Consider the following 22,252-nt stretch of genomic DNA (forward strand, 5'->3'; position numbering starts at 1 on the left):
GAGCCGCCGCGCCGCCCTGCGCGCCCGCGCACCCCCGCTCCGCGCCCGCGGCCGGGCTTTCCCCACCCCCCACCCCCCGCAACTCCGCGGTCCCCGCCCGCCGCCCCACCTGCGCTCCGCCGCCGCCGCCGCCGCCGCCGCCGCCGCCGCGCTGCCCGGCAGCCCGCGGGGCACGGCCGCCCATCCCGCGGGCGGGCTGTCGGGGGCTGAGCCGCGGGGGGCTTTGCCCCCGCCCGGGGTTTTGCCGCTTGTGGCTGGCGGAGGGAGGAGTGGTGGGGTGGGGGGCGAAGGAGCTGGATGGGCTCTTCCCCCGCGGTGCCGCCGGTGGCCGGAGTGCTGAGGCTGCGACGGGGGGCTCGTGGATTAAAAAGAGGAAAATCCCTTTATAAAGGAGGAGGGTTGAGTGGGGTGAGAGGACCGTGTCCGTCAGAGGTGGGGGGAGGAAGGGGGAAAGACGTCAGAGTGCTAGGGGACGTTGGGGGGAAGTAAGGATGACTCAAGGGAGAGTGATTGTCGTGTCACGGCAGGGGAAACAGGGTTAGGAAGTGAAATCGGGGTGAGAAAACAAACGGGAATGACGGGGAGAAAGGAAGGAACGGGATCATGCCCAACCAACAGGAAAGAGAAAGGAAGGGAAGAAAGACCTGATGAAAAGAGACATGCTGAAGGGAGGGCTGGAGGAAGGGGAGAGAGCTGAGGTAGGGAGAGGGAAAGTGAGCTCTGTCCTCCCACTGCCCTGCCTGGCATCCTTCCCGCACCACCCTTGGGCCTAACACTGGGCAAGCACCAAGCCAAGGCACGGCTCTGTGGGGCTGGTCAGGTCCATCTTTCCCCACAGCTCCCTTCCAAACCTGGTTGAACGTGCAGCTGCGTTTCCCTTAGAAACCTCACCTGCAGAGCTATGGTAGGATCAGCTTTCCTGTGAAAGGACTCTTGCTTTTCGTCTCCAAATGATGCTCGACAATGAGTGCTGAGAATAAGGGTACATGTGCAAAGAGGACCCACACGTGCCCTTGCCCCAGTTTTTACAAAGGGAAGGTCATGCTGAGATGTAGCAGTCACTGTCAGCTCTTGAGGCAGGTAACATGGGCCATTGGCTCACGAAGGACAGAAAAGTAGAAATAAAAAGCCCACAGGAGTGGAGCACAGAACTGAGATTGGTAAAAGAACAAATTTGAAGCAGAAAATATAAAATCATCCTAGACTCAAGAGGAAAACGCAATGTGGGAAGACGTGAAGAGGAGGAAGGTGGCAAGTCAGCAAAGCTCAGCCCTCTGCAAGGAATGACCTAAGGGCTGGCACTTTCCTGCCTGTTTGCCAACTGGCTGGCCAGCAGAGCGGTTCAGCTGCCTGCTCACGGACTGCTGAGCATATTGTGCCAAGTAGCATGTTAGCCCCAGCCATTTATTGTGTACATTATGTGCAATAAATTATGATTGCATACTCATAAATTGTGTGCATAATACTGCTTTCAAGTCCCTGGGCTTGGTTGAAGAAGCCCAAATAAAGGTGGCCAAAGAATTAAAGGTTAGAACTGTTGCTATTTTTGTCGGCCAGTCTCATGGGTTGTTGAGCGACGCTAGTGATGCAACATTTTCTTTGGGAGACTGCAGCAAAAAACCTCCTCCTGGTAAAAGGCAACAGAGACACATTTTAGACTCAGGGGAGCATCATGGTGCCTTCTAAATAGAAATTCTATCGTAAGTGAACACAAAATAACTAATAAGTAGAAGTCAGAGACCTTGGAAACAATGTTGAGGGTGTCTCATTTAGGAAAAATAAACAAATTCCAGCAATTAAAATGTGATAGAACATGCTTGGATGCTAAAATGAATGTTAAATTAAATACACATGAAATTTTAATTACATTTTAGTCTGTTTTTCTCCAGCTTAATACACAGAAAGAAGTCATGACAACACAAAGCATGGAAAATTCTGGTTAAAAGTGTTAGCCAAAGTCTGTCTTAGGCAAATTAAAAAAATGCTAAACACTGAAAAAAAATACTTTCTTAAATTAAATCCAAACTTCAGTCTCCACTGAAGACTGTAACAAGTCCCTGTTGTCCTTAGTGGGCCTAATTAACATCTGTTTATGGCATTAGGGTTGGGAAGCTATTTTTTTCATTTCTATAAATGAATTAATTCTAAATTAATTATATTTTAATGAAATTCATTAAAATGAATTCTGAAAAAATATTGTTTGTTATTTGTGCAGCCTTTTTTGACGAGTTTTGTCTCTTTAACACTTGGGAATGATTTGCAACCTTCCACTCAATGAATCAACTGCACTGGCTGAGTTTTACTTTACACATCTATCTACTCCTGTAGTTACTTAAAAACAATCTCATGAGATGTTAATTTAAGCTATAGGTTCCTTGAGCTGATATGACTTTGGGTTTTGAAGCTGCCTTCACCTGGATGTAGCTGGGAAAGACCGAGACAATAATTTTGGTGAGGTGTGAACATTAGTTGACTCAATAATTTATTATCCCTTCTTTGCTCATCCACTATTACTATTTCAGGTAGTTTTCTGGGGCTTTCTCTTGGGAAAGGACCCTGCTACACTGGATCCCTGTGTGCATTCTGCCAGCTGTACCCCAACAGCATCCATCAATCACAGCCATACACAAAGCTCATTTCTCATGATATCTGACGGTGTGCATGAGTGAGTACCAGTAAATTTTGTGGCTCTTGGGAAAAGATGCAGTATGGTGCCAGAGATACTAACTGCAAATGCAAGGCGGATTCCATACTAGACCTGACCACATTTTCAAAGATAATTACTTCTGCCCTCTAAATGCTTAGAACTGAGGTCACCTTTTGCAGGAAAAAGGCAGTCTATTGGCAGTTTGTGGCTTCTAAGACAATTATTCTTCATTTGAACATAATTTTCTTTTTCTTTTTCTTTTTTTTTTTAAAGAACACAGCTTGGAAACACACTGTTCAAAAAAGAAATCTTTAAAACTTAGTTTTTGTATTTAAGAAAGTTGACACAGAAGCCTGCATTTACTCACGTTGAATCATGCTCAAGCTTTTCTGTCCTTGTTGGTAGTTCATGGCTGCCCATCACTGTGGGCTGCCTCTGCCCTTCATGAAAGTCTTGCTCTGAACAGTGACAGTAGTAGACTTGATAACCCCATAGTGGGGCAGTCCAAAGTTGACAGGTAGGGTTGACAGAAGATCCCTTACTGCTCTTTCATTTTAGGATAAGTTAGAGGAATCAGTATAAAGCACTAAACAATAACCTGATGAATACTGGTACCTTGGTAAATAAAGTTTTGCAAATAACCCTGCATCCTCACTGCTGCCTGCTGCAAGCTTCCAAGGGCCCATCCTGCACTGGGCTATCCAGCTCTCAGTTTCACTTTACAGGCTTCAAAAAAAAAAAATGAAGAAGAGACATGTTTTACTTCAGTTAGCCACAAAGCAAACCAGGAACAATTCAAACTAAGTTATTGAATGCTTTTGAGATTTACTTCACTAACAGAAACTGGCCTCAAGTCCTCTCTCTTTTTTTTGTGGCAATTTTTCAAATACTAAAATGAATGTTTCTTTCAGTGACAGTCAAATCCTTTGAATATTCTTATGGAGAGCTTGTGCAAAGGCAGTATAACTATCAAGGAGCAGCAGCCTAAAGGTACAGGTCCCTACTCAGATTGTTTCAGAACACAGTTTTTCATCCAAGTTAGTTGACTTGAGCTTTTACTTTTCCAAGCAGTCCTTGCTGTGTGCAGCTCGATCTGGTACTCTTTCCTCTTTCATTTCTTTACATAGCCGTTGAAGAATGTTTTGTGGAAACAATGGGAGTTAGCTTTCATGTGCAGAATCTGTCATTTTTTTAAACAAAGCTGTTACAATATTTCCAAAGATTTGCTGAGCCTACATATAGTTATTTGAACTTCTTCTTGGTAACAGCAAAGATTTTTGCATTTTAAACCCATGTCCATCGCTGAGACCTTGCTTAGAAAAACGTCACTCTGGATACAGCTTATGGAGCTGATCAAAACAAAAACATTTGTTTAGGGCTGGTTAGGCTAAACTGCCACCCAGTTTCTTTTTATTAATACTTCCTGCTCGTTGGTCTTTCAAAGGAGTCTGAACAATAGGAAATGAAAGCCTAACCCTGGTGAACATCTATGTTAAAGACCGTAATTCACAGTATTCAAGAAGCTACCGGATTCAGTTCTGATGTAAAAACCTCTAAGGAATAAATATCTATCCGGCTAAATATATCTTTGACGTAAAATTTTATTTTTTGGACAGATTTCTAGGCTTTAAAATGTGAATGGCGTAATTTTACATTTTATAAGATTGGATTACAGAGTTACTTAAAACCCCACTAGCTTCCTTAAAAAAAAAAACCAACAGGGTTTTGATGAGCATTCTCTTAATAAGATAGCTTTTACTACAGCTTAGTTTAAGGCCTGTAATAAAAGCTTTCCTGAGACAGATGCTACAGAAAGGTTTATGGCAGAATTATTCTAAAAAAGGGCCTCTCGATCAGTTTGTGGTTTTGGGGATAGCATCCATCTTAGATTCCCTCTGCAGTTTCTTTATTAACCATGGAGTCCCCAAAGAAATTATCCATCCATTTGCTCAACAGCTCAGAAAAAACACCTGGACGAGAATTCTTTTGGAAGATATATTTGATAGGTATTAACAGTCCCCAGTTACCTTGTGGGAAGATACAGATACAGCTGCAGTTCTGAGCTTTCAGGATTCCAGGCAGTGGAGATCACTGATGTGCCTGTTTATCCAGTAAACTGGATAAAATGTCAAAGAAACAGCTCGTTTTTTTCCTACTGTGACAAATACCACACATGACATACTGTTTAATACTGTGTGCTGAAGTTTCTGTCAGTCTGCAATATAAAAAAAAACAGTAAAGAATGATAAGACTGTAAAGTTCAGTACTTAAAAACATAAGAAAAGCAGAGTTAAGACTCTGTGTAAAATCTTAACACAGTCCTCTTGTCCATATACTTTTTATGATAGTCTTTGGATGCATGATCAAAACTACTACTTTTTCCCTGAGATGCCTATCTCTTTCAATAAGAGTAAATCTCCACTATTTGTATTTATCTTTCTCATTAATCATGTGGCCTTACACTTTATACTTCATTCAAACTTTGCAACGAAAACAAAATTGGTGATTTTCTCCAGGTGTTTCTGCAGTGCTAGGCATTAGTGCTTCACAAATACAGATAATTTTATCTACAGAACACATTAAGGGAATAGGTGGCATTTTTGTACAGATTTATATGTTTAAAATACAGCTCCAGTCAATTTCTATTGCTGCTCTATTCAATGTTTACGCAAATCTCAGGAGCAACTAATATTGTTTTTGCTGAAATGCTGAAGAAAAGAAAATCAATATTCAATCTAAGACATCTGTTGTGAAAAATTTCAGCTGATAGCCTGATGCCTGGCAAAGTTGTATGCAATTAAAAGTATGGCTTTTGTTGTGAGACATTTCAGGCAACCTTAACCAAACTAGTTTTTCAACACCTGTTGTAAGAAACCAGTCATAAAAAATTTGAAATTAAGGGACTGAAAGAGAAAATGGAATGTGTTCAATTTTTTCATTCTCTGACACCAGCTGTATTGCATTATTCCTGTTTTACTTTAGTGTAAATAAGAGTGAATGAGATCGAAGATACACACTGCTTTATGGTGAACTGTTATATTTGAACTATACTGAGCATATGATTAAAATGCAGCAAGTGAAGAAGTTGTGTATTATCCTGATTATTTAATACTGATATTGCCAGTTCCCAGAAGCCAGTCACATCAAAGCTCCATTGCAGTAAGTGCTATACAAAAGTACTGCAATGTGAAGACCCTGACACAGAAACTACGTATTTTCCTTTAGGCTTTTCTCCATTGTTGATCCGCATCACTGAACAACATGAGGAGTAAGCAAAATAAAATAACTGTAACAAAATAAAACTATAATGCAAATTAGTGATTCTTAATATAGGACATGATGCAAAACAGCTATTTGGCAAGCTACTCAGAAGTAACGCTTGTCATTCTTTTGATTTTTGAAAAGGATGGTGAGTTATGGCCAACAAAGAGGAACAGACAAACCAAGGATCCACCTTTCTTTGGTGTGCCTTGAACTAGATGAGATCAAGCTGATTGAAATGCTTATTGGGTTTCTGGGGAAATCTATCCCTGAGCAATAGATCTATCTGAATGAACACCCACCATTTATCAAGCTTACAGCAAAAGGCCTTTGAACTGGTGGACAGTTGGCGTAGGAACACCCTCAGCAAGGCTGCTGTTTCTGCCATTTATATTTTGCATTGTATGATGATTTACAGTGTGTCAGTGAAGAATCACATACCCAAGAAGGAAAGGAGCATGCCTATGTGGGCATTATGACCTTGAAACCACATTAGTACTTCACATCCCCAAGGGAAACAGGAATCCAAATATAACCCAAGTTGAAAAGAGTAGCAAGGTGAGTGGAGGGTGCCAAAGCTTTGCCACAGCAAATAAAGCCACAAAATCATGAGTGAACTGATGTGGAAGTGGGCTACAGATCTCTTTGCAGACCTGGGAGACAATCAAGTGCCATATCACAGCAAAGAGAGAGCCTGTAGCAAAGAGAGAGAGTAAAGGAGGGAGAGCAGTTTCTGAAACACTTTTGGAGTTATTACTGACTATATGAATGTTCTTCACTCATGCTGAAGATGGCTTGTAGTCCCAAGTTTGGCTTTGAACTGAAAGGGGCGCAAGAAAGAGCAAAGACTAACAGATGAATTTAAGCCACTCTCACTTGTTCTTTACACTCTGCTATTTTGCCCTGCAGTGCCAGTCATGAAGGCTTTTCGTTAATCTATCTGAATTCAAATTGTCCATTTTTTACTAGCCGATTTCCTGTTGCTGCCTTGGGAAAAAAAAAAAAAAAAAAAAAAAGAGTAGGAACTGAGAAGGTATTTCAAGAACATTAAGTTTTCAAATTTAGTTTAGGAAGGAATTTTTTTGGTGATAACATGGAGATATTTGTAAAGAAAGTTTTAGGAGAATTTAGAAAAAAGTGCTTCCGTACCTTCACTGAAAAACCCAGATACCTAGCTTCATGCTTGTTTCAATCTTTGCTCTGATAGGACTTCAGTCTTCAGAGGAAATCTGTGGGAAGTTTTGGTAAAGCCTCTGATGACTGGTTCTTTCTCATTCTGAACTTCACATGAGCAACATACTTTTTATAGATCCATAGATACCACCTTCCACTAAGAAGTCAGAAAGCAAACTGAATTAAAACCAAAAAAGGTAACAAAAATGTTAAGCACTGAATGAAACCACACAGAAATTGTATTTTTTTAACTGTGATTTGAAGATAATGTCTAAATTTTACTTTAAATGCTACTACTATTAATAGGTATGGTGCTCATATTCTTACTATAGACATGTTTAAATAAACACTTTAATCATTTTCAGTGTGTAATTTTGACCAAGTAGGAACTTGCAAAAAAACCCGAAGAAAATCCTATTAAGATTTAATCATGGGAATTTCCTTGGAAACATCTAGTGAGAGGAATGTGAAAAATGGGCCTCCCAGGCATCACTACCAGTAACTGATCCTAAACAGAATAAAATAATTTTCTCTACAGCACTGGATAGACTGATAGATCAAAAACCGGTGCTGTTTGGACTCAATTTCTCTTCACTCGTGTCCATATATTTTGGCTAAATAATCAATGATTTCTTGAGGGCAAACCTGAAAACATTGATTGGATTCTGTGAGGATTTTAGGATTAGATAAATCAAACCTTTTTTTTTTTTTTTTTTTTTTTCCTTTCCTTTTTTTAACAGCAGTAGCTTTTCAGTAGTATAGCTGAAATATCCACACAGTATAAGTCACATGACCCTATCTGGGCAGTGATTTCATCTGTTGCGATGTGCATGGTCTGTAATAATGAAAAGGTTGAAACTAGTGTCAGCCAATTTCAAAATATTGAGAGAGAAAAAAACATGTGTGAGCTTTAAATTAGTTTTTAATGGAACCCTTGCAAGAGCAATTTATGAATCTCCAGTATAATAGTTACAGGAATCTAATTAAAGTCAATACATGCTTAGCTTGTTGTGAAAGTCAGATAAAATGTGATTTAAGCTAGCATGTTTTCTTTCGCAATGAAAGTAAGGCATATGTAGATGGTCAGTCATGGATGGGCGGTAACCCTTAAACCATTATATCTCCATGGTTATTCGCACTTCTAAAGCTTTCAGAGTAAGCATGAGACCTGTCTTCAGCAGAGGTTTGAAATTTATTCTGTTTTTAAAGTTACCCAGTATATCCTCAAACATCCATATCAGTTTACTTGCTCCACTGCTCCATTCCTTCAGGAAAATTAAAGTATGTACTTACTTACTGATGTCTTAAAAAACACACACAGGACAAAGTGCGTGGGTGAACAGGGAAGGACCAGAATGGTATTCCTTGCCATTCTGTGTATAGGTGTAAAAGCCACCTATACTAAAACCCCAAAGTGTCAGCTTCTCAGCGGCCAATGAGCTGCACACAGCCATCAGGGCACAATTCAGAACTGCTTTCTGAATTCTGTGATGTAATTTGTAAGCGATCTATGAGAAATGCAATTTGGTCTTTTCAAATTAAATAATCTGTTGAAATAAAAATGGAAACGGTATCATTTCACTACTGTTAAGCCAGAGAATTTAAAATAATATTTGCAGCCAAAATGAAAACAAACGGTAAAATGATTCTGATTTAGTCCTGTTTGAAGTCATTCTTCTCATCAACTTCAACTGATAGGAGATGATTTTATAAGCACATCTACTTCTACCAGGAATTTGTAAACAGAGTTTGTAATTAGTGTGGGAAAATAATATCATAGCAGATATATCCTTGGAGGAATGTGAAGGAAATATGGGGTTTTGGGGGGGTTAGTAATAATCTTAGACAGAGTACACAGGAGTTTATAAAGACACTGTTGAACTGTAAGCTCTACAGTAGTTAAATCTCATTAAAGATGTCCTGAACTTACGCTAAAATTGTCAAAATGGAAAAATTGCACATTTAATGACAAGATTCACAAAGCAAATACTTCTGGCCTGAAATACTGTCCAGTTTCACCAGGACAGATGCTTTTAGTCGCAAGTCATCGCTGCTTACATATGAATATCTTGTTTACCATATCTGCAATGAAATTTACTTAAAACAGATATTATTTCCGTGTTTTGATGTCCATTGCCACTATTAAGTGACTGGGCTCTGCTTTCAGTAACTAAAGGTCTTCCTATGGATAACTAATTGCTAATCAGGCTAATCCTGTGGTTTTCAGTGGTTCCAATAACAGGTTTACAAACTTCTTTAAATCAGAAACTCAGTACCTAAGGTATCTTGAAACTGATAAGTCAAAGCTAAAAAATACTTTCAGTCAAAAATCCTTGATTGTGAACAAAAATGTCTTAGCTCCTCTTTTGTGTAAGGATGCTTCCATCCAAAAAGCACTTTTTTGTTTCTGTGTTTCTCTGATCTAAGCATTTGTACTTTAAATGCAGTCAGAAAGAATTTGGCACACAAATCCATTTTGATAAAATTCTGAATAATGTCTCTTGTAGCTTCCATGTATCAGTAAGTGCATAATCTCAATTCAAGGGGACTGCTCCAGTGCCTGGCAGAATTGCTGTAACTGACTTCAGTGAAATTTGGATCATGACATTAAAAAATAGTGAATTAGAGAAATAAAATTGAGTCCCAAAATACCATAAACATATTACAGGAGTCTTGGTCTGCAAAGCAAAGTGTAAATAACAAAAAAATATTCCAGGTTGTGAGACAGAAATACTTGATAAAAGAGCATCTGATCACAGCAAAAAGGATTTTGAAAGAAGTCTTTGGGACTGGAATGGCCAATGTGGCCAGAAAACCTTGTACCTACAGCTACTTTTTTTGGGCTCCTGGTACAGTTTGCAAGGCATCCTGGGTTCTCTGTGTGTCAAAACCCCACACTTCATAGTCATAATTGCTGTCAGTTGCTAATCTTGATATACACAAGGAAAGGAGCAGGTGACCTTTTAAGATCTCTGGTTCCTGCAGACCTGGGTCATAGCAGATCAAGAAAGAAGGAAGCTTGCATAGCCTTGCTGAACTTGTTTGTGGAACTGTAAGAAGCTTAAGTGTCTAGTTTAAAATACGTCACTGTTACTAAAGCAGTGGTGCAACTAGCACTGTCAGAACAACTTTCTTTGTCAGTTTTGATTAATTCTATTTTTAATCAGAATAATTACTTCTATTCCTTTATTTATGAAAAAAATGTAAATACTGAGCTCACATTTGTGAACTAATCCTTAAGGTTTAGTGCTTTGAGACATTTGGGAAGCAAATGCAAATAGCATGAAAGGTGGTGTTTTTCTGTGATTTGTTGTTCATTGAATTTGAAGCTGGGGAAAACTGGTATTAAAAATTGAAGTGAACCTGGTGACAATTCCATAGATGCATTTCACTTGGGGAATTTGCTACAAATATGCTTTGGAGCATGATTTTGGAAAGGGCTCATAAATTAGCTGAGGTGAAAAATTAAGAAATAAGGAAAGAAAAGAAGCTAGGCTCCATTACCCAGTACTCTAGCAGATTTATTGGAAAGTCACCCTTTCAGCCAGGGTTTTTATAACTTAAACAAATTGCAAGTAAACATCATATTTGTATGTGACTTTTCATGAAAGCAATGTTTCAAAGTGATTCATTATTTATTACATGCTCTGTGGTATACAGGCTATCCATCCTGCAGCTGTTAGACCTAATGAGAACAAGAAAAAGACCTTGTGTGCTTTAGCAGAAGACAGTAAACCTGAAGTAACTTTCAAACAATAGAAAAAGAATGCTTTTACATACAAAACTTGTGAAACTTATCTCAAAAAATGAGAGGCTCTTATGAAACTCAGTAGCCCTTCCTGCTTGTCTAATGGCTCTGACATAGTGCTTCAGTATATGAGCTTGATGGTTATATACTGGTTTAAAATGCATTTGCGTGTAAGTAATCAAAATGCAATCTCTCCCTCTCTGCTTAGAGTAATCAAAAATACCAGCGTATGGAAGAAAACCGAAAGGCACATATTCATCTTTGTTTATGAATTTTTCTGATTTTGTCAACTTGTTTTTGTAATTTGTAGACGGGTCTTGCGCTGTAATTCCAAGACATAAAATTGGCACAAGGAATTATGTTAATATTTATATGACCATATCAATTATTAAGCATCATGGTAATGACTAATTCTTATATTTATAATACAATAATTAATATAGATTATTTAAATTAATCCATACATTTTAAACCCCGTAATTTCACTGACTCTCCCGTAAAACTATCATGTTTACTTTTCCCGCCCCGCCTCCCCGTCGCCGCTAACGGCAGCAGGAACCAGGCAGGCGTCCGCGGTGATCAGCACCACGGACAGAGACCGCGGTGAGGGGCGGCGCTCCGCCCGGCGCCCAAAGCCAACAGACGGGGCGATCGCCTGGAACAACCCTTAGCCTGCAACAGGGCCTGTCACTGGCGTCGTAGGTCAGCTGCAGCCACCCAAATAACCCACGTGTTGGGAGCGAGGAGAGAGAGGTCGGTGCCTGTGAAGATCTCGTGAGTTCTAAGACCTCACAATATAAACTGCGATGGAAAAAATGAAGTAAATCACGCTTTACCGGCTAAATAAACTGCTTTGACACTGTTAACACTTTGAAGGAAGGACTGTATTTTCCCTTTGCTTTTTAGACAATGTCTGGCATGTTGTAGATACTCTTGCATTATGATAGAGAGCCAGCTTTGCCAACAGTGGTTTGAGCAAGTAGTACTAGTTATGATCCCCCTACTACTTGGTTAGGTAGGAACCATTAAATTATTATGGACTCGATAGCTACTAGGTGACCGAACTGCAAAATTCCTGAGCAACATCAGACAACAACATTAGTCAAATTAACAGACTATTTTGTTCTTTTCCTCCCTTCCCGTGGAGAACAGCACTGGATAGTCTCACTGGGAGGTGGGCTAGTCTCCCACACAACAGAAATGTCAAAGCATATGTAGTATGTGACACTGCATTTATTAAAAAACAAAAACGAAAACAAAATGCTGTCAATGACATTAATTTCTCATGATTCTGATCCAAGAATGACTTGGGAAATAATTAAATATTCCATTAGGTAAGTTTCCATTAGGTGAAAGCCTGTATCAAAACCAGGTACTGTGGTGGCAGTAGATACTGTCTGTGGTTCATCTGTGACAATCTTAACAAAAAAAGCAGTCTTCTTACCTAACTTTAGACACCAACATCATAGACATCTTCATGTGAGTTAGTCAAACTGGACTCGCTTTATGGTTAGTGAAGTGTATGTTCACCTGCAGTGAAGGGTGCAGGTCATCTGAATCTTTAAAGATATCTGTCAAGGACAAGAAAAACTGCATTCTGATGCTTTCCAGTGGTTAAAAAGGGACACTGGGGTAACCGCTTCAGAAGTAGACACTGCAGATGCCTTTTTATATCCCGACAGACCCCTTGAACACTGCCACTAAGCAGTATGCAAGCAGCTGGGCGAGCATCCAGAAGTGCCAATGTCATTTGGAGGATTAAATATCTAGGGGTGAGGAGGCTGCTGAGAAGCCCCACACAACCCCATACTTGCCTGGAGGATATGCCATCAGATGATAGATAGTATCTGACTTGTTCAAATACTCCCACTCATACTGAAATACAACCTAATGGCAAAAGTCCACACATTAAACTTCTCCCATATGCATTTTATACCTCAAATATAAGCCTCTGACAAGAGCATTATATATGAGTCCATAACTACTTTAGTTACACATCCTTCTCACTGTCTTGGATGCTGGTTATACTTCACCAGTTTATTTGATTTTTCAACACCCCTCCCACTAAAAATTTCAATCAAAACAAGTGAAATTACTTAAGAGACACTGAAAGCTGAAAAATATATCTCAATTCAACTACATTATTTTTTTTTTAGGTGTCTACTATTGATAGAGAAAAATAGAGTGGAAAGGTAGAGATGAAATTTACATTATAGGATAGAAATGATTAAAAAAAAAGTATTTAAAACTCCCTCTTTTGGATTCAGGATCTGCTTTGAATGAAACATCTTCTTCCTTTTAGTCCAATGAAAATCAAATGCAGAAAAAATTAATGCAGTATTGTCCTCTTGAGTCTGCAGACAGCCTGAAGCTACAGTTCTGCTTCAGGAAACAGGAAGCATGCTCTAAATTCATCCAATGAAGTGGATGAATAATAAAGACTGAAGGTGAAGGCTGAAAATACCCTACACAATTTTAGGTGTCTGATAGAGCTACTTGAGCCAAAAGTTGAGTTTTCCCTGGGAAACCTTGGGATGCAGATGTTTTCCTCTAGAGGTGGACTGGATCATCCACTGAGATCTTTCTGCCTCCCTGACTCTTCTGAAAAATTTTACATGATTAAGCTCTTTCTGTAGGAACTTCCTTTCATTGCCAGAAGTTATATCGTATGCACTCCTTTTCACCCTCCTTTCTGCCCGTGTCCATCCAAATTAGTGAATGAAAAATTATCTCAGTAGATTGTGATGAGGTGCTTATCCCACAGTTCAGAGCTGTTGACTAAACTCCTTATATGCCAGAAATGAGGCCATGCTGTTGCTGTAACTTTCAGCTTTTCCTCTGGCAAGAGACGAGTTTCGCTGATGCAGTCATCAGCTTTTCTGATGCCATCAGATTTTGATTGCCCACCTGCTACTGAAACCTTTCTATGTAAACTCAATGCAAACAAATTTATTGGGGTAGAAATGATTGAATCATGTGTTGCCATGATCAGGTTTTGCCATGTTTGCCGTAGTCAGGAACATTCCTTTATAGTGCCAGAGCGCTAGACATTTTACTAATTGTCTATGGTATGCTTAAAACTGGAAATCTGATAATGACCCAAAGTACAAGAAACATTGATGTGGTTTTTTTTGCAGATGGAAAAAGCCCACTGTTCCACTTGACCTAATCATAAATCTCACATTTGATACTGGAAAAGTATTATTTCTTTATCATAAGGATGTTGCTGTGGCATTTCTAGTCTGTTACCCAGAGCACCTCCACAATTCTTGCCACAGAATTTACACCCAGCTGGGGACATCAGGGATCATGGAGTAGGTTTCATTTACTCCTCTCCTCTCCTCTCCTCTCCTCTCCTCTCCTCTCCTCTCCTCTCCTCTCCTCTCCTCTCCTCTCCTCTCCTCTCCTCTCCTCTCCTCTCCTCTCCTCTCCTCTCCTCTCCTCTCCTCTCCTCTCCTCTCCTCTCCTCTCCTCTCCTCTCCTCTCCTCTCCTCTCCTCTCCTCTCCTCTCCTCTCCTCTCCTCTCCTCTCCTCTCCTCTCCTCTCCTCTCCTCTCCTCTCCTCTCCTCTCCTCTCTTCTTTTTTACATGATTCTTCTCCTAACAATATTATTAACTCTCATGGCAGAGTAGGGCATAGCTGTGCTGTAATAACAGCAGATCAAGAAAAAGCAATGGCCACATTTTGGTTCCCTGCTTCTACATTGCTTCAGGGGAAATTGTTTGTGACAATCTTATTTTATGTCTAGACTGCATCCACTCTTCAATAGCCAGCCTATGCTGAGGGGCCATTCTTGCTCCTGCTTTGTTCCTCACTCTATTTATTCCTAGTTCACTTGCACAGAGGGAGGAGGTGCAGACCACAAAATTATTGTTATTTTATGTGTCAAGGCCCACAACACTGGAAGCTAATTTGATGAAGTAAAATAGTATTATACTGCCTTATACCAGTGAGATATATAGGTGAGAGATGTATTAAAAAAAGTCAGCTGTTTATTTATGGTTTTCCTAAATACTACCCACAGCACAATGTACTGTTCAGTTATCATTTACAGTTTAGTGTCATAGATAATTTACAGACTAACATGTTAGCGCTCAGGGAACTAAATACTTATTTGTTTAAGCCTGGGGAACTCCTTCCTCACATGTGTCAAACTGTGAGTGTGCAAGCTGCCTTGGGTCATGGCAGATATATGGTGCCATCGTGGGACACAGCAAAGGGAAGGAATCCCTCCTCAGACAGGCATGCTGCCACTTTGGCTCTGGCTTTGCTCCCATATGCTATCAGGCTAGACAAAAAGCAGAAATAGCATGCTTGGACGATAGTTGGTGTCAGGTAGGTGCCAGTCCCTTACCCATTCCCTTGGTCAGTAGGAGGGGTAATCAACAACCACCGGCCCCAGCACCCCAACCTGCAGTATATGGAGGTGATACCAAACTGTGAGTGTGCCCGGAGCAGGCATGTGGTCTGGACTATAATCCAGCACAGACCCTGTAGCACAGTTCAAGAAGCCCCTCACTGCAGTCTGTTGCACACAATTTTGGTTACTCAGGAATAAGGTGGCAATATTATTGTAAATAATATTCTTTAAAAAAGGTCAGAGAAGTGGGACTTAAATGGTTTAATTGCTGTTTTTGTAATTTTCAGTGCGTTTTAATGGTGACTACAATAAAAATAGAGTTTTGTTTTATCATTATTTATATTTTTTTTTTCCCAAAGAGAAAGACAATCTCAGCATTTCCAGATAGAAATAAAGCTAAATTGTGGTAATGAATCACTGAAGTATGACCACGTAGAAACAATGAAATACATATAACCGTGAACACAACAATTTTTTGAAAGATCGAGCAAAATCACTGTCAGCAAGGAAATTACTTCGTATGGATCTGACAGTGCCTTTTCAGTTGTCTGTCCCTCCCCCATACTTTCCCCCTTTTTCATCTCTTTTGAAAGGGCTACATGGAAAGCGTAGCTCATTGTTAAATGATCTGAGAAAACAGGCAGAAAAGAGAAAAGGGCAAGATAATTTCACTTGTATAGATGAGCAGACAGAAAAACAATAGCAAGACAATCAGTTGAGCAAACAGAGGCTGTAGCAGTAACACAAATGATTATGTACATACCATTCTCAAAATCTGAGATGTAAATAAATTTGTAGGGGAGATATTAATCAAGAGATTATTCTTATCAAATAGGTTTGCTTATAGAAGGACTTTTATCTGTGCCTATAAACCACTAAAATACTAAACAAAACCACTAAACCTATTCCTCTGTGCAAGATTTGTAAATCTGAGCATAGCCCTTTTCCGCCACTCAATTACAGTGTTAGACTAGATCTTCCACTGCTCTGAATTACCATGCTTCCATGGCATCCATGATACTTTGATGATGTACATTACCTGAAGTTTGGGTTCTTCTTACCCAGTTTAGTGATGATGAGTATATCAAAATAAAGTTTGGAAACAAAACCCTATCTCTGTTCAAGATATGAACACAGCCTGGGACATGCAAACTTCCCTGTAGCAGATGAAGGTATCAGGAGCAAGCAGCCAGCAGTAGAAGCAAGCATGTAAAGATTACAGTGTATTCTTGTTTGTTAAAGGTATGTTTACCAGAAGGCACTCCAAGAGGCCATTTAGTCTGTTTTCTATTCTGGTTTAGCCTTTAGCTTCTGAAGTGGTGGGAATTTTTCTTAACAAAAAAAAAATCTTCAAATGTGTTTAGGTACCTCTTAGATCTGGTTTGTTCAGAGGATATTCAGTACACACATCTGGTCAAATTTAGTAGCAGCTGATCATCTAATTCCTTTAGTACCGTTTGAAAACTGTTTTAATTAGGAAATCTTAAAAAAATGCTCTTTGATGTTGAATGCTTAGCATCCATAGGTTTACAAATTTATTCTTTCAAGGTTTGTCTCAATTCAGGCAACCGTGTTTGTACAAACTGAAGACCCGCTGAAGGCCTAGATCTCCTCTGAAAAATATTTGGGCAATGTCTGCCCAAAGATCTGCCAAAGATTTGACAATGTCTCCAGGCAATCTATTCCAGGGCTTGTCTCTACTATTAGAATCTCTTCTCTAAAATGTAACCATAGTCTTCATTTTTGTTATTTAAGCATATTGCTGTCCATCAGTGAAGAGGTTATTCCTTCCTAAGACAACATTTTGTGTACTGTAATATGGTCATCTCATTTTTTTTTTTAATAATTAATTTAATTTATGCTTGTTTTCCTCATAGGCAAAGTCATATGGTGTTGGTCATTCTCTGCTTTTCTCTCTTTGATGAGCTCTTCCTCAAAATTTTGTTCCTAAAACAAAAGGCAGTACTCCAGTAAGGTTACTATCATCAGAGCTGAGTCTATCAGGTGAATTACTTCAGTATCTCAGAGTCTGTAATCTTGTTTCAGTATTTGTCAGAATGGTGCTTTTCCTTTAGCAGCTGTATTGAACATCTATATGACTTCTTGGTTTACAATTTTAATTACTTTTTCTCCCTTTTTTTTTTTTTAATTTTGTGTATCTCAGTATACACTTCTAAAAATTAAAGACTGATACATTTTCTCTACTGAATTCAGTGTCAATTTTGCCATTGTTTTCAGTGGAGCCTAGAATTTGTTGCAAGATAGCTCAACAGAGAAGTTAATAATAAGAACATTACTTTGACACTTGAGAAATTTTAAGCTCTTTTCTAACTAAAATTCTTCGTTAGCAGCCATAAAATACCATACACGGATATTTACTGCACTTTCTACTAAATGCTTGAGAATTACGTTTTTTAGAAGCGCATCTATACATTTCAAAGAAAGCTACTGATTTATATTTAGTAGCTAGATATTTGTATTCTAGTTGTACTTTCTAAGCTTGGAAAACATGGCAGATCTCAAAAGAGGTTAGGTAGGAGTAGCTTCATTTCACTCAAAAAAAAAATTGTGGAAGTGGGATTTAGTGGGCTGAGCACAAGAGTGGGAATGTGTGTCCTTTAGATTCAGTTCTGTGATAAAAGCAGGGTTGTGAACCATGGGGGAAGCAGTCCGCATGTTGATAACACACATGGCAAAATACAAAGAAGGCAGCTGGCAAAGATAATCTTGTTAAAGATGGTCAGTAAAGGTGTGCTAATAAAAGCAATTGCCGACTGTGTTGAAAATAGTTCTTTAGCACATAATATCATAAGCATTTCTCAGTCAAGAAAACTAACGCCGGTGATTGTGGCAGGAAGTCTCAAGTGACTGTGGATCATAAAGAAAATTGACAAGTTATAATTGTTCAATCACATAGAAATGTGAAAGCAGACCATTTCTAAAATGGACTGCCAAGAAAGCATTTGATCTAAAGTGGTTAAGACATACTCGGTGATTGTCAAATTCTTTGAGATATTCTTCACAATGAAATATGCTTCCTTCATTTCACTGAGACTGAGAATCAATAGGAACATGCATCAAGTTATATATCCAGGAATTTATTGTTGTAATCTCTTTAATTCCAATGTAAGAAAGCATTGTAAGGAGATGCATTTCACAACAAATGGGTTAACTTCCTGGCATCTATTAACACTTCTCAGTAAACAAACTGTACAAATGGAAATGGCCTTATGGACATTTAAGGAGGATGCTCATATAACCTTTGAAATAAATAGAGCAGAGTTTTCATCCAACACTTGAGTATTAGAACTTGTGTTGTTTAATATTTGACTCAGCTTCCAGCCCATTAGTGGGGCTTATATTCAACGGTTAGCATATGAGATGCTTGCTCACATGGTATGGCATTGCTTGCTTTCCATTGCTGTGCTGAACCTACCCAGCTAATATGACCCACATTCTCTGGGTGATGCCATGTTTAAGAAGAAGGAGCTAATGAGAAATATTGTAATGTAGATATTAGAGCAGTTGTGAGAAGAAAGACTCAGATGCAGTTGAAAGCTTGTTTTTCTTTTAAAAAATCACCTTCGATTCTTGAGCTTTTCAATATTTTCTCTCTTTTCTAAAAGCTTTTTATTCTGGAAAGCTGAACACACTCCCATTAGCAACATGTTCAGTCAAGAGCATCTGGGGAAATATATTTGTTGTATTAAAAAACCATATAAATATTCCCACATTTGCTTTGTGGAGGATAGCACACAGCAGCTGTATTGTAAAAGCTCATGCTTTGCAGAACACAGTCCATCAGAAGAGACATGTGTTTTGGTTCATCTGAGAGAGAGATGACTATAAATCACCGGTTGGTAATAGGAATTGTCTGGGAAAGCTCTGCTCAGCAGTAGAGGGATGGAGGCACAGAGGAGAGCTCAGTGGGAAAGCGGCTTCCCTGCCCGTTACTCGGCTGTGGCTCCAGCACTGTCACTCCTTCCCTGTGTCCCTACAGCCATACGCTCCCTATTTTAATGCCCTGCCCCAGGCAAGACAGCTCCCCCCTGCCCTTGGCACGGCTCCCACCTCCCCTGACAGAGATGCCTTTGCCTGATTTCACCTGCCTTTGCCTCAAGCAGAAGAGCTCCCCATCCCTTTCCTACCGCAGAATTCCCTGAGTGGGCTATGGGTTACTTTATTTACTGACACCCTATTAGAGAGCTGTCTGCCTGTTAATATGTGTGATCTTATCAGCAAAGCACCTCTGAAAATCCTGGCTGCTTTTCTGTCAGGGACATGCAATGCTCAACATAGGTGAGAATGAGTGCCTCGGTATCACAAAATTATTTCCTAATGGAAGTTCAGACCTTGGAGGTGGTGAGAAGCAGAAGCGGTCAGTGTGTGACACTGGATCTGATTGTATACCTGCTTTATAGTAACGGAGGTGGGAAGCTGCTAAGAGAGCTGTGATTAGCTCACAGCTGGGTAAATGTAGGTACCTTCCAAACTCCAGCGGGATAATTCAGCTGCTTTGACAATTCCCAGAGTTTCTGGAAAATGAAGACTGTTTTTATAGCCACCCGGTGATTTCTTCAGGTTTTATTTGGCATAGAAAGTAAAGGCTGGTTTAGAATATTTTTTTTTCCCCCTCAGGTAGAAATCTTGTCTATCTAATCAATAAATAGCATCTAGTCTTGCCAAATGCTTTGCTTCCGCAGGGTTCTTGCAAAAGCTTTTTTCTGAACAAACGCCCTGTTGTCCGGTGTATTTTGTATGCTATTTGTGACAAAGAGCCAAATTTTGACCCAAGAATCCTGATGTTGTGGTGGTTTTTAAGATAGAGCATTTGGTGTTAGATGTTTTTAGAAATACCAGTCTCCTTCAGTAACTGCTGAGTAATAAGAATCATTTGATGTTTGCTTTGAGGCACTGAAATTTCATTAAAACAGAGGAGGGGCAAAAAGATTGTATCGACACGATTAATTTTATGTCTGCCCATTTTATTTAGAAATATTTCTGTGTTTCACATTTCCACATGATCTCTGAGATAATTACATTGGATTTGCCACAAATACTTGCAGATAAGGCAACAAAGGTGCAACAATGAGGTACTGGAGGCACTGGAAGCAAGCAGATGCAACCGGAGATGTCATCACAGGTCTTTTCATCCTGCTGCTGGCTTGCATTTTGGACCTCAAAGAACATTTCTGTGAGTCTGACAGGCTGGAGGGGCTTTTGTGTGCTACATTTTTTGGAAGTGACGTTGCAGGATGATGTCTGCAGAGGTCAGCTCTGCATCTACAGTGTTGAGCCTGGGGTCAAGGTGGGTCCCTTACGGAGGAACACAAGGCATTGCTGCGTCCAGCTGCATCTCAAACTCCTCCAGGAGTAGAAAAAGGAAGAAGCAGTTTAAAGGTACTGTGATTCCAGACCTTTTGTGTGACAAGAGCCGCTCGAGACTAGTAACGGTTACAGCCAAGCCTATGATATCTGCTGGAGTGTGAAAAGCTTGGAATTAGTGAAGGCAATTACCCACCAAGCAGCACCCGCAGCTCAGGGAAGGGGAGCTGCTCCTGCAGTGTCACACAGTGATGACCTCCAACAGAACCAGTGGGGAAACAAAACACTTGTCAACTCTTCTCAGCATTTGGTAGAAACAGGGCTTCCTTTCCCTGAGTGGGTGCAAGGGGGCACGGATGGGAAGTTCACTCTTTATTTCTCTTACCAGAGATCAGAGATACCCTGACACAACTTCTATTTCTTGGCTTATTCAAGGACAGCAAAGAGAAGGGGGGGTATAGTTTTAGCTCCTTCCTCGGGCCTTTTATTTAGAAGCAGCACTGTGAAAAATAGGACCAGGTTTTAAAGCCCTTTATCCCATCTGGTACTGGGATAACAAGGTCATACAGCCGTGCTGTATTGTATCTCTGTTGTGGGAAAAACAGAGAAGACTATTGGAAGAATCAAGATTGTCATATATAAAGTTTGTAGGGTTTTTCTCATAGGCAGCTCTTGTTGCATTTTTTGTACGGCCATTTTAAAATGGAAAACATGCAACAAATGTGTGGTCCCTTTTTATATGTTATGAAGTTTAGAAAAAGATTAGCTTTATGGATAGTGCACACAATCTAGTTAGTGTAGGGAAATTAATCCATACAAGCATCCTTCTATTAATCAGCATTGGAGAGGATAGAAATGTATACTTGGCTGGACAGAAATAACAGAGGTACAACCAGTCTGCTGACTTCAGCAGGTTACCCCACAAGGTCATCAGCACAACCCTTTTATTTATTCAGTATTAGTCTTTGGCCAAGGGTCATTGCACAAACAGCACTGTAAAAGCACAACAAAACTGTCCACACCCGAAAAGTTTACAATTCAGGGAGGCTGCTGTCTCCCTCGGACGTGTATTTCCTTCACTAGTCCTCACTGAGTTAAACGTGCTTCCAAGTCAGAAAACACTGACATCTTATGGAGCTGGAGCCCAGCTATTCCAACAGTCCTGTATGCCACTGCGGCTGAGTCCAGCAGCCAGAGGGTCTGGACTTGCTTAGGTCTCCACTTCTGGGAGCAGGTGTTCGCTGGAATGGCCGCAATAGGAATGAACACTGTTTCTGAGGCACGTTTCTCCCTAGCACACAGACTAAAATCTTTGGTGGCGAGGTCATTAATACGTGTGCAAATACAGCACAGAAAGTAGATCAGCTTCCTGCCAGGTCTGAGCAGAAGCCATCAATACTGCTAGTGTTTCTGCAAAGGTGCCCAGACCTCTTGGTTGCTGTGCACAAATGCCTCAAGTGAGATATCTAGCTTTACTCACCACAAACCCAGCTTTTTACTGCCTCCATGAATAATGGTCTTGTATCTCACCTAATATATTTTATATCCACAAGTAGAAAGGCAAAAAGGACAGAACAAGACTACTTACTTTGTCCCCTGCCCCCAAACCTTATCACAGAAAACAACTGTATACAGCAAAATACGCTAGTAAAGAGCAAGGGATCATCTGGGAAAATTGTTTTGCTTCCAATTCACAATTCAGACCTAACGTAAGCAGAAGGTATTAACATACTGCAAA

Source organism: Leptosomus discolor, chromosome 1 (genome assembly GCF_034619465.1).
Source record: "Leptosomus discolor isolate bLepDis1 chromosome 1, bLepDis1.hap2, whole genome shotgun sequence".
In the NCBI taxonomy this organism is placed as follows: Eukaryota; Metazoa; Chordata; class Aves; order Leptosomiformes; family Leptosomidae; genus Leptosomus; species Leptosomus discolor.